This window comes from Haliotis rufescens, unplaced genomic scaffold (assembly GCF_023055435.1).
Source record: "Haliotis rufescens isolate VD_foot unplaced genomic scaffold, xgHalRufe1.0.p SCAF_7, whole genome shotgun sequence".
NCBI lineage: Eukaryota > Metazoa > Mollusca > Gastropoda > Lepetellida > Haliotidae > Haliotis > Haliotis rufescens.
Window position 1 is genome coordinate 33,665,705 of NW_025964361.1, and position 14,642 is coordinate 33,680,346.

Genomic DNA, 14,642 nt, shown 5'->3' on the forward strand with positions numbered 1-14,642 from the left:
GTTGGCCTATTTCTGGCTTCGGTGACTAATATCTCAATGGAATTCGATAAACTGTGTCACTTATTAAACTATTGAAAGACACATCACCTACCTTTATTCAGTAATTCGTAGCTCACAAGCCTTTTTGTGCAAACGAAATACAATTTGGCTGCAAACAGTATAGAATACAAGATATGTTTTATCTTTAGCAGTGTTAACATAATGACATGCAATAAAAGTTGCAGTATTTGGTTCTAGAAACATTGGCATGAAACAAATACTTCGCTGTATTGACATTGATAACAGTTCTTGCGACAACAGTCGTGTATTAAACTTCAAAATATTTGGAAAGATGTTAAATTCTGGTTGGTGTCACTTTGCGTTAAGATATATTCATTTTCGATATGGTTTAAGATACAAACTTTACATTGTCTAAATTCGCGATGAATATTAAAATGGCGACCACGTTCACTTCTAAATTGTGAGAACTAAACTGAAAGCGAGTCAATGTGGTCCTTAATTTATTTACAGTAATACAGTAACTACTGAAAGGGTTTTCATATGAAATTGACGTTTTAACTGTGTATAATAGGCCATTTGTGGACTTTCGGATAAATCACTATGTCAGTTTGAAACCTGTAAAACCCTGTCTTTTATTCGCTGACGTAACATGTTTAAAACAAAAAATGGGTTTATTACAAAATGTTTGAATAAGCCAGACATCACCAAATCCTTAATTCTCTAAAAATAGGGGGCGGTCGGGTAGTCTAGTGGCTAAAGCGTTCGTTCGCCACGCCAAAGACCCGGGTTCGATTCCAGATATGGGTTCAATGTGTGAAGCCCATTTCTGGTGTCCCCCGCCGTGATATTGCTGGAATATTGCTAAACGCGGCGTAAAACCATACTCACTCACTCACTCACTCTAAAAATAACAGTTTTAATTTCGTTACCAAATTTACGTGGCTTTGTTCAACATACAAACATAACATATAATATTTCTTGCGTAAACGAGATTCCTGCATAAGAGACCGCTATATTTAAACACATTTAAAAAAGCAAGTAACTGAATGTAATATCTACCACACTCGTTTGTAACTTTACTTCAGAAATAAAAGACGAGTGGATGTTGTTTAAAACATTCTACCTGCTGAAAGAGTGAGTGAGTGAGTTGGGTTTAACGCAGCTTTTAATAGTATTCCAGTTATATCACGGCGTGTCAGCTTAATTTTGGAGGAAAGCCCGAAGTGATGCAGGTCTCAGACGTTTACCACTTCGGTGAAACCCACGAGCACGGGTATGGTGCTGACAAACCTAGAAACATAATCGGGGCGATCCGGGATTCGAACTCACAATCTTAGTGTGAATTGGCACGGCTCAGACTCAGCCCAAGGCCTTAGGCGTATTCTTAATCAAAACGGAACTAATAAAACGCATCTAAAAACACAATAACCTACCACATCAAAATCACATAAACAAAAAAAACATCCACCATACCCAGCTCCCTTAGTTCTCCTCCCCAACCCCATCGGCATCTATTCCAAATCTCAAAATTCCCAAATTCTAAAAAGCAACCCCTAAAGCCCCCTCTTGGGTTGCACAGACCACTTTCGCCCCTTTCGGAAACACATTAAATGGCCTGGCCGGGCCCGTGTGCGAAATACGCATCAGTCGGAAAGCGCACGTTAAATCTCCAAAGTAAGTAAGTAAGTAAGTAAGTAAGTAAGTAAGTAAGTAAGTAAGTAAGTAAGTAAGTAAGTAAGTAAGTAAGTAAGTAAGTAAGTAAGTAAGTAAGTAAGTAAGTAAGTAAGTAAGTAAGTAAGTAAGTAAGTAAGTCACCTGATGAAGGAGTAAGCATATACTCCGAAACGTTGTGTTCCTCACAATAAAAAAGTTGACATATAAGAAGTTAACTTTTCATATGTTCAAAACAAGTGCTCAACTTGAAAAACTCTACACTCCAGCTGTGTTCATCCGTCCTCCAACGTTACTAACTTAATTCACCTACAGTTCTTAAATGAAAAAAATGTAATTTACCCTAATATATCCAATAGAAATAGAGTCGATTGTCCAATTCCGACTATATCATGAGCACGTGTTTATGGATAACTATCAAATAGTAATATCAGGTGTTCGCGAAAAGGTGAGTCTATCCTGCCCGAATGGTGGCACCCGTCACAAACACATGCAAAGGCAAGTCAAATGTTCACTTTAAAAAAAACCATGGGAATATGTGGTACAAGTCAAAATAGAGTATTGCGTCGGACATCATTTTATCACTAATGCGTCAAATTTGTGTCCTCCACATGTCTACCATAAAACTTTTATAAAACACAGACGACCATGGTTGTAATCAATTGGACACCAAAATTCTTTGGGTCAGTTCCACTAACCAATTCGTTTGTGGAAAGCTGAAACAGAAAGGGACTAAGCATACACCCTTGCCTTTCACTCGTGAAACAATCAAATGCATCAGGTACTCTGTTGTTTGAACAGACACAAACCTTTACATGTAGATGGATTGTAAATTATTACCTATTTTAGTACGTGGCATGGTCGAATTAACATCCCAATGACAATTTAAGGGAGCCTTGACCACACCTATTCCAACGCATGGCCCAGTTCGGCTCACGTATTGGGTGGCCTTTGACGTCTGCGTCCACGTCTGTCGATCCGTGGAGATTCCGGGGTAGAATAGGTCTTCAGCAACCCATGCTTGCCGTAAAAGGTGACTATGTTTGTCGTTAAGGGCGACTAACGGGATCGGGTGGTCAGGCTCGCTGACTTGGTTGATGCATGTCAACGATCCCAATTGCGTTGATCGATGCTTATGACATTAATCACTGGATGGTCTGGTCCAGACTCGATTATTTACAGACCGCCGTCATATAGCTTGAATATTGCTGTGTGCGGCGTTAAACAACAAACCAACCAACCAACTAGAAAACTGCGATTTGATTGGCTGTTTGAGCTCTATTTGTATAAACCTGGTTTCTGATTAATCGATCCTTGGCTTGTGCCCCTGTGCGGTGCCGATCATTATACATTTGTGTTTCGCCCATTTCTGGTGTCCACCGCCGTGATATTGTTGGAATATATTCAAACAATACTCAGTCACTTTGGCAGCAAATGGATTGATTGAATCGTACCACATCAAGTTGTGGAAGTAACCTTGACAGCTAGTAGTTTCGAGTGACCTCCTTTAGTTTTTATATTGTCCAAACTCCGTCCCAGTACTTGACACCTTCGATACCCTCCCGGTATAGAGAGCTCCGTGGAGGAGATTGTTTACGGTTTGTTTACTGTTATTAACTCCCGGTACAACCCACATGATTAGAACACCTTCGAGGTAGCAGTTTCCAAAACGGCTGGCTGTACCGTTAATCGCGAGACTATGTCGATTCGAAGCCTTGTTTTACCATCTGACTTGGGTCTGATCTACTTGCCCAGTGGGGACGGGATACCTATCGGAAAACACCGACTTTTCTGTTTCCAACACTTTTCCCTGAATTCAAGAAAAGAGCATGTGCCTCATTTTAAGACATTCGACTGCACATTCTGAACATACGTGAGTGCATTTATTTGTGTAATAGGGCCTGTTGTGTATTGCTGCTGCCAGATATAGGAACCATTTTATTGCATTTTAATGATTTAATCCTGTGTGTTTCAATATAATGTATGTATTAATCTTTAATAATTAATATGTATTAGTCGCATTTATATTGAGTCGCATTTTTGGCTGGGGGTCTGCAGTCGTATTCATTTAGAGACGCATTAAGTTCAAGCTTTGCAGTGCTTGAGCACTATGATGACGTCTTATACATTGTCACGATGGAGGCAAGTTTGCAGAAACCTGGAAAACAAAAACTTGCAAATGACAGATAATTCTTTTATATTAGAGGCCTTGACAGAGATGTAGCAGCTATTTTATTTTATTTATAAGTGAATTACCAATATTATCCAGATCTTCAATTTTGCTGGCAACAGCGGATAACTGGACTTAAGAAACTTCCCATTCTGTCATTTCGCTCATTGGACGTTCATCAACATTCTTTTGTAGAACCGCCTCCGTGGTCTAATGGTAGAGCGTCCGCCCGGAGAGCGGAAGGTCCAGGGTTCGATTCCCAGCCGCGTCATATCAAAAGACGTTAAAAGATGGTACCCTGTCAGGCGCTCGGCATTAAGGGGCTATAACAAGGAGTGGTCGGCTCGGAGTCAGTATACTTTGTCCGAGTGGGGTATTCATGTTAAACTGCGGCATTGTATCTCAGTGAGCTAGCACTATTAATCGGCATCAGTCCGGACTAGTACAAGCAGCAACACACATACACACACACACGTGCATGCACGTCGCTATATAAGTGCAATAATCTTAGACGCGACGTTAAACCCCATTTCACCTCACCTCACCTCTTTTGTAGGATCATTTTTATTTGTTGGTTGAGCAAAAAGGATTTTAAAGCATTTTATACCCCACTTACGGCTACGTATATGTCGGTGCTCAGGACAAGTTCCATTCACTACAATCGTTAGTATTAATGAAATACATCTACATTTAGATAGGTAAATCCCCTATCAATAACAAGGCCAATCCGAGATATTAATATATATAAACTTCCCCGATAACAAGGACGCGTTACGTTGATACGTTATACTGTATCGTTGAATATTGGACTTATGAGATATAAAGTTTTATATACAGTAAAATACGGTCATAACGAACTCGAAGGGACCACTAATTTTAATTCGTTATAACCGTTGTTCGTTATAAACATAATTTTATGTACAACATCTATACAGAAAATGGACGGCACCAAGAAACAGTTCGTTATAACGACAGTTCGTTATAAGCGTGTTCGTTATAAACGTAGTTTAATATATATATATTTTAAACTACGTTTATAACGAACACGCTTATAACGAACTGTTATATCTAAAGATATATCATAAGCATGTGCTTGTGAGTCACTATCAGTGATGATACCAGATGTTCACGAAAATGTGAGCGTGTCCTGCTTCACTGTTTGTATCGTCACAAAAGACGTTAATAGAGGTTATTTGTTGTTACCCTGCCTGGCGCTCGATAATAAAGTGGATAAAACAGGTTCAGAATCAATGCACTGTGCTTGAGTGGGGTATGGTATCCATATTAACCTGCGGCATGGCATCTTAGTGAGCTAGCACTATAAAATCGGCATAGGCCAGGTCAAGTAGAAGCACACACACACACACACACACACACACACACACACACACACACACACACACACACACACACACACACACACACACACACACACACACACACCTACCTACACACGCACGCACGCACACACACGTGGATGTACGGCGTCATGAAAGCGCAATAATTAAGAGCGCGACGCTAAACCCCATTACTCGATTCATCACAGACCCCCTTTTACAAGTCTGCCTCACTTCCTTCTTGGATGCCAGATTATCCGGGTTAAAGATAGCACGGGCGCAAACGAGACAATTGAAACTTAATTTTGTGAGAGCCATTGTAAGATAACTTAAATCGGCCGATGCAAACTGAAGGTCGTACATGGTTTTAGAGGGATATTATCTCAGTCAAAAGTCCAAATTTCGACAGTTTTCCTTTGAAACAATGGGTTGTTGACATTGAAGTCAAGGACATGATATTATTAACAATCAAGGATAAAACCAGGACCCGAAGGCTGCGGTTACCACTCGGAGATCTACCCTCAGTAGAATAACGCCCTCGGCAGGTTTAGTGACTGACTTGCTTAAATCACGTCAACAATGTGGATCCCGTCCGTGACTGTTCTTCTCTTCCTAGCTATCACGACCAGCATTTCAGGTGAAAATTGTCCCAGCGGTTTTGTGCGCCACGTCGAATCCTGCTACAGTCTCATACGCTTCACTGCCACATGGGCGGATGCTGCCGTGTACTGTCAGGCCATAGGTTCCCACCTTGCCTACGTCGAGACAGCTGCTGAACAAACCTTCTTGGAAGGGTATCTCAAGCGAGAATCTTCAACAATACATTCAAGTGGAGTCTGGCTTGGTGGTTTGACGTACTTGACAGAGAACGAGTCACTGCAAACACGAAAACGTCGTTTTTTTCCGTATATGGTCATTGGACGGAAAAACGACTAAAAATTCATTAAAATTGATTAATTGGTCAGCGTCTAGAAAGTGTCCAGAAAAGGGTCGAGTTTTTCAAGCGTAAAATGGACGGAAAAACGATGCTTTTTGCTCCGCCTTGTACAACTGTTAACGGCCAATCAGATGGCGCTGGTCCCCCGACGCACGTGATGTCCAAGGCTTCCTTTCGGAAGCTTTAGATTTCGTATTTCTGGCATGCCTTGCTCTAGTATCTGTCGCGCGCAGTGCAGCGAGATTTGCTGATAAGCTAGTTTTAGGATATGTTACATGTTAATGGAATTCATACACGCGCCAAGAAGTCAAACCAAACAATGTTACTAAGTTTATTGTGGTAACGGCTATGTACAGTTACCCCTATCGGATAATGGGTTGTGTTTCATTTGGTTATAACAATAACTAATAATTTTTATTTTTTAATGTGAAGTTTACAAGATATACGACTTGGACGCGAGGTCGGTCACATGACGTTCTTCACGTGACTGTATTCTTGAAAAGGCGTAAACACTGACTACTTCCACATTCCTGGGGAAAACCCTTGGAATTCATACAGAAGCGTGGTTGCAAGCCTCGCTACAACCCATCCCAGAGAGAAAAAACACGAAAAAAAATCCAAATTGTCGCAGTGACAATTTACAGAAATCTATGAATTTACCTTAGTATCTATTTGACACATCTTCACAATCACCTTTCAATGATCGGCCAATTGATCAGTGATGCCAAAGGCTTGAAATAGCCACAGGTTAATTAACAACTTCGAAAATATCTCCCGTCACGTTTATCGTGTCGGCCATTTTGACGTATTGTACTTGATGTAAATGTATTACGACGCTCTGTCATTGTAATTGACTTACTGAGGTAATTCTGTAAAAGATCTTCTCATCTAATGAGGATATTGTTTGGAATATATTTCTTGTAAACATACTAAAACATATGTTCCTCGCTTTGGGGGGAACTATTTTATTCCGGGGTGGCCCATTAAATCTAGTAGTAAGTCAAGGCACCATGCGTGATCTGTTATTTTATGTGTTTAAATTACGATTTGGGGCGTTAATAAAATACACTGACGCAAGTATATTCTATTCAAATCAATTGGACAATTGAATATGCTTTCTTTTACATATTACATAACATCACTGCACAAAATATGAACAGTTGCAGTAACACACTACGGTAATCGCATTAAACATCATTTTCAACTGTACAGTATTTCAGTATTTCAGTTATATCATGGTGTATCAGACTGATCCGAAGTGGTTCAGGTCATCCAATGGGTGTTCGGGAAAAGGTGCGCGTATCCTGCCACACAAGTGGCACCCGTCACAAACACATGCAAGGACAAGTCAGTTGTTCACCTGAACAAAGCACGGAAACTCACAATGATGCCCGTCCTCAGTTTTACCGAGCATGTAAATTATTTTGTCCGTCAAAAACATGGACGAGTATAAACAATATGTTCATTCACGTAATACATGTCATACATTTGACAAAATGTATTGACTCGGAGCATTATTGTTAATCACAGCGTATGCAGTTGAACTCATCACCCATCCCATTATTGATAACCCTTCTTGAAGATCTATGAAATCAGAAGCTGCAACACCCTATCTTTTAACTGGCATGTCAGACTTCTATTTCATTACTCAGTTTTATTTGCACGGATTACTATGGAAGGGACATTGTCTCGTTGTCGCATTGTCGCATTGACGCCTTTACAAAAACAAGCAAAACGTGTCAAAATTAACAAAAGCGCGACAATTGGCCATTTGTCGCATTGTCGCGTGTTCGCATTGTCGCTCTTTGATAATCCTTTTCTTTATTTTACAAAAGGGCGACGATGCCGTAACGCGACATTTTCAAGGTCAAAATATGTCTCGTTGTCGCATTGTCGCCCCATCACAAATGTGTATAAAACGCGTAAAGTTCAGTTATTGTTACAGTTAGGAAGTTCAACCTGATAAATGTACGTCTTGAAAACACAAGTCCGTCCGCGAGTCCATAACGTTTTATTGTGAGCTCTTCTCTAAAAGTGCTTAGTGTTCAACTCCCAGTTCCACACACGTAGTACCTCCTCAAAAATCCACATACCTCCAGTGCAGTGGTCTTCCGGAAGATCTTACTCTTGACCGTATTAGACAACTGACGAGTGCACGCCTGACCTGTGACCTCGTTGCAACCCTCGTGATGTGTTTGCCGAAGGGAGAGGTGTAGGAAATGTGTGCTCCAGCCCAGCACAGAGCTCGCGACACACTGTATACTGATGTATACAGTATATTGCAGTTGATAAACTGTATACTGCATGTGATACTTATTTGCGGAAATGTTACAACTTTCAAGATTCAAGATTCAATTTACATTTATTTCATATACAACAGACCGCCGTCATATATCACTGGAATACTGCTGAGAGCGGCGTTAAAACAAATTGTTTTCCTAATGGAGCGCTGCAGTCATTTAAAATAGAACCGTATACATATGTACATGTAGTACCAACTCACTCTATTTGTTTCGAATATTCAGCAGAAAATATATTATAACCAGGTCTTTGGGAAAAGATATCAGATTTTTATAAGCAGCCACATAGGGATGATAAAGGACCCCTCGCTGATTAGGTTCTTGTTTACTTAAGAGCAGAGTTGGCCATGTTAGTTGATATAACCAAAATCCAGGCGCTTCGGCGGGGGGCAAGCTGGTCTTGTTAGTGTATGGTATGAGCTGTGACGTTGACCCAAGAGAATAATGTAAAACATGAGACCAACTCAAGTCTATAATGATTGGGAAAGTCTAGATTTCCACAGCTCTGACCTGAAATTAAGAATTGTTCTATGCTCCATTTTAATTGTATTATTTTCATTTTGTAGACATGGATGGACCAACCAGGAAAGAAATTAATGGAATATTAATATCACATGTTACCACTGATCCAGTTAAATTCATCACACAATAATAAATTAGTATTTGACATTACGGCATTTGATTATTGGGGCATGATCATGTACATGTTCACTGTAGTAATGTACACACCAGTCAACTTGATTATAATTTTTATCAAAGTGTAGCGCGGCATCAACGATTACTTTATGATATCCTCACTTGTCATCGATGTATTGACATCGAACAATGGACGGCAATTCGAAATTCTTATGGATAGCTTCAATAGGGACAGCGCCGGTGTCAGTACAATTTTCCTAGTTAAAATAAGTATCTACAAAATATAATCTGAAGCAGACAAGAACAATATTTTTTTATTAATGCTTACTTTCATGGATAGAATTAAGGCAATCTAGGCTTGCCAAATCGTTCTAGACTTGAGCTGGATTCCTTTTAAATTTATTCTGTATGGTCTGGGAGACGAACGGGCGTCAGTATCGCATGGAGAACTGGGACAGCCTTAATCAGTGTAATCGGATATGTTGTGGAGTTTCGGTTTGGGGCTGTTTGCTGAATATATAGAATTGCGAGTTATGTATACTCTGTATTCTTCGTCATGGTAGCATATATATTTTGTACAGTTTAAAAGTCAAATAATGGCAAATTGTGTATCTTTCTACATTTTGAATTAATTATATTTTCTGAAATAAAACCTTAGCATCAGATAGTGATATACACGAATATGATCTATACTATTATAAATGAATTATCAATTTCGTATTATGAATTAGATAAACAAAAATATGATAGTAAAACAAATTATTTTAATCTATTCTTGTGAGTAGGTAACGAGAGATCTAGGCAACGCACTAACGTAGCCATTTATGAAAAATGAAATATTAAAAGTTTAGGGGTTTGAACATGCACATTGAATGATAGGGAAGAAAGCAACGCAATAATTAAATTATGAATCAAATTATGTTATAAATATAACAGAATATTTAGAAAATATAAGTTTAATTTCTGATTGTTGGAAGGTGTTTAACAATTATATACTTAGATTTTGTTTGATTGTTTGTTGTTTAACGCCGCACTCAGCAATATACCAGCTATATGACGGTGGTTCGTAAATAATCCAGTCTGGACCAAACAATTTAGTCATTATCATCAAGAGCACCGATCTACGCATTTGGGATACGATGACATGCATCAACCAAGTCAGCGAGCCAAGTCGCCTTCGTAGAAGCATAGGTTGTTGAATGCCTATTCTAAACCGGATCTTCACGGGTATTTTTTTAAATAATAAGGTACAATGAAATTCTGTATATGTCCATAATAAGTGTGTATAAGTAGATGGATAATATGTCCATACACGCCAAGTAAATGGTATATGCATTAATTTAAATGCAAATGATTCAATGATGAGTTCTTTCACAAGTCCATATTTCAAGGCATGTATTTGATATTCATAATAACTCCACAAAAGCTACATAATGGCAACAAAACAGTACCAGCATCACAGATACCAATAATACATGAGATACATATAATTACTTTAAAGTTAAAACATGTATCTAAATAGAAAATTAGAAGGATACACTTCCGACATTTTTCGTATTTTGTTTTCGTTTGGAGAGAGAAGTTGTGATGTTCAAACAGGTGTTCCCTTCCGCCCAGGCCTTGCGGCAATGCTATAGCCCAAAATGAAACAAGCCTTGTTCAATAGGTTCAGACTCAAATTTCTATCCCACTTGGGCTCCTTTTAAATTTAAATATAATTTCTCGTGTCGATATGTGTCAGAAGAAATGAAATATTACAGCACTGGTGAATAGGTTATATGCGCATGTCAGCGTCGATCCTATAATATCCTTTTATGCAAAATACATATATACTGATGAAATAAGGTAGTAATCCTACGCAAATATATGTCCAGATGCATACATCAGTATCATCTCGTGATCTTAATTCGTCCTGCACTCTTTCTTAAAAGATAAATGTGAAGCATTTCCTCTGTATGGATTTATATAATGTAGTATCGTTTAAATGTAATGCTGATGCAGTAAACGTACCACAGACCTAATCCTAGAATAACATCTAATTTCTGAAATGAACATATTTTACAGAAAAAAACAGTTGTTTAAACAATACTTATAACATATAAGAACAAGGAGCCAAGAGCCAAATATTGGGCTGTGTTGGACATATTTGTTTCGGGGTCTTATGACAGACAAACCTGATGCCTTTAAGTATAAAGATAAGTAAGTATAGATGTTGTACATATTCAAATATGTTCGTGATTAACCCAACCTTGAAAAATATTGAAAGATTAGTGGTAACTATTTATGCCATTATTTCAAATTAGAATGAGAGCACATCAGGAAAGCATGGTACTTTAATATACGTATCTTGTTAACCCAATATTCTTTTTTAAGTAAGAGCAGCATGTATATCGAGAGTATAGGTTTGGTGCGTGACTTATCACACAGTACTTTCAGAAAGTGTGCATATTCTGTTTATCGGCAATAAATAACATAAGACGATTCATACGGGTAAATACGATTTACTTCAGAACTAGTATAGATTATTTAAGGTTAGGGGGAAATGTATGTAATTAACAGATCTTTGGCCGGGTTTGAAGGATTTGGGTCCTGGCTTGGGCTTTGTGTTGGACGTGTAGACGGCATTTCCAGGTTTGATGTATCAATGACAAAAATGATGTCAGATGCAATTCTCTGCCTTTTCGGGTGAACAATTGGCTTGCCTTTGGATGTGTTTGTGGCGGGTGCCACTAGTGGATCGGAATTAGCTCGCGTTTTTGCGAGCATCCAATGTCATCATTTATTATGATGAATCATGAAACATGCTCCTGATGTTGACGCAATGGTGCAGTTGGCGCTACTTTTGGCAAGGGTTTCTCATGATAATGGAAATGCTTATGTCGCTTTTGTTGACCGATAAACTTGAAAAGATATAATGTTAGTGTATATGGTCATGTAATTAAGAAACAAACGACGATAAACAACGACCGAGACTCGTTTATTTCTATATGAGATATCAACATTACGTACAGCCTCTTTTAGGGTGTTAAATTAGGAAAAAATACACGCTTTATAATATTTACCATATTTACTATCATAATTATCATCATTATTTATGTTACTTATCCTCAAGTGAAGTAGTCCTCCACACTATACATTCAGTGAAGAAGCCCATGAACATATGAACTATGTAACATACATTCATGGAAATTAGATGAACAGTTGAAGTTAGCAAATGAAATTATTCGGTCGAACGTCTATCAGCCATCTATTCTATTCATGAAGAACATTTCACGTGGGACCAACATAGGGAATTATGACTATCGACTTGCTAATTATTTTTTATATTCATGCCAGCTCAAACGATCTATTGGCTTGATTTATTGTTATGGTATCCACAAAATAAGTAGGATCCGATTTTTTCCGTTTTTGTTGAAATAAAACTGAATAATATTTGCTGTTTACATATCAAAGTTTGCCAAATTCTTACAAAATGTTTGCCCACAGCAAGGCTACGTATCCCTAACATATTGTGCTAGGCACAGTATCACTGGACTGAGGGAGGGCGGTATTCCTCCTTGTGGGTCACCTGCTTGGCAATATGGGACGGGAAATCTGCAGGGGGTGAGGGCAGTTAAGTTGATGGTACAGACAGATAAGAGATATCATTTTACAAATGTGAAACCTCAGTCCACAAAGGAAGAGGCGAAACTTGGTGAGGTTTACAGAACAAAGGCAGTTATTTCTAGTTTCTTACTGACTCTCGAAGATACATTTAATAAAACAATTAATGTGTGTGTGTGTGTGTGTGTGTGTGTGCGTGCGTGCGTGCGTGCGTGCGTGCGTGCGTGCGTGCGTGCGTGTGTGTGTGTGTGTGTGTGTGTGTGTGTGTGTGAGGTAGAAGAAGAACAGTATTTGAGTGAAAGAAAACACTATAAGTGAGTATCACTCGTATCACAACGCATGCACGCATGCACGCACGCACACACACACACACACACACACACACACACACACACACACACACACACACACACACACACACACACACACACACACACACACACACACACACACACACACACATCACATTCTTCTTTCCCCACCATTATGTCTACGTCAGCCATCATTGATCCATGCGCATGCTTTCATACATAATCCATCCTCCCACCATTCCCCAACATCCATCGAACTATAACTATATCCGCCCTCATGTATCGGTATTCGTGCTTTCATACATACATACACACCCCTACCATTCCCCTACATCCATCGCAGTATAACTATGACTATAACCGCCTTCGTGCATCCGCACTTATGTTCACATTGCATTGCATATGCATCGAATTACACGTTTAAAATATCGTAAATATTTTACAACATGTACACATTATATATCAGCAAACAGACATTATTATAACGCAACAGATTTCATCCGTCAAAACATCACAGAAAGAGGGGCAGCCTGGAATTTTACAATGGCATCTGAATGCACTAAGACGTTCAACTGGTCATCAGGAGGTGAGAGTTGCGGAAGATTACGGTAAACTTCAGTTACAGATCTCCATTACGAATATCTAAAGTATGAATTAAGACCACAGCTTGCTGTGGCGTGTACGTCATGCCTGCAGAATTAGCAATGTCCTTAGCACTAAATTGTATGTCTAAATGCTTATGTAGACGAAGACCCAAATGTATATAGGCATGACCATATTATATTCTACGCAAGTATCACCACATTTAAAAACAAAGCTAGATTGAGTCTTTGAAGGGCATTAAGAACTGATACACACAAGGAAAAATATTTATGGATGTCAACGGAGGAACACTGCGTTTCGGAATAAATCCTTTCTCCTTCATCAGATGAATATTATTAAATGCTATGAGGCAGAGAACATATATTTGTACCTGTAAGAACAACAAAAGTAAAAAGATAGCAAAGAAGGGAACGCAACAAGGGAAGCCAACAGATAACTGGCATGGCGCTGATTACCCCGCCTCCCGTTTGCCCATTGTCCATTTCCCATTACCAATCATTCATAAGTTAAGTTTTGGCTTTAATTTGTCCATTGATAATCAACCATCAACGTCTATTATCTCCACCCTAAAAATATGTAGTTTACTGAGAAAGTGGTATCCAAATATAATGTGTGTTACTGTTGACCACTTTCTTAAAGGCATTGTTGGTTCAAAGCTTTCGGTCATAGAAGCCGTGCCATTTTTCTCTTGTCAGAGGAGTACACAAAGTATACGTCATCTGGACTAACATTTTTGGTTCGGTGGCTGGGTTAGATCGCCAACTTTGTGTTCCGGCGATTGGGTGCCTCACTCACAGTGTGGGTTCAAATCCCGGACGGGACTCAAGCCAAGAAAGTACGAGAATCTGTACTTTACTCAGAAAGTGTTATCCCAATTATAACATTTGTTGTCAAGAAAACACAATAAATGTATATTCGGCTTTGGATGGGTAATGATATCACAGAAATATACGGATATTGATGATGACTTGGAGGAGTTTCGTAACGCACGTCTTCTCAATTCAGGGATTGGTAAATCAAAATATATGTGTGCGCGTGCGTGCGTGCGTAAATGTGGGCCTGTTAGATGTTACA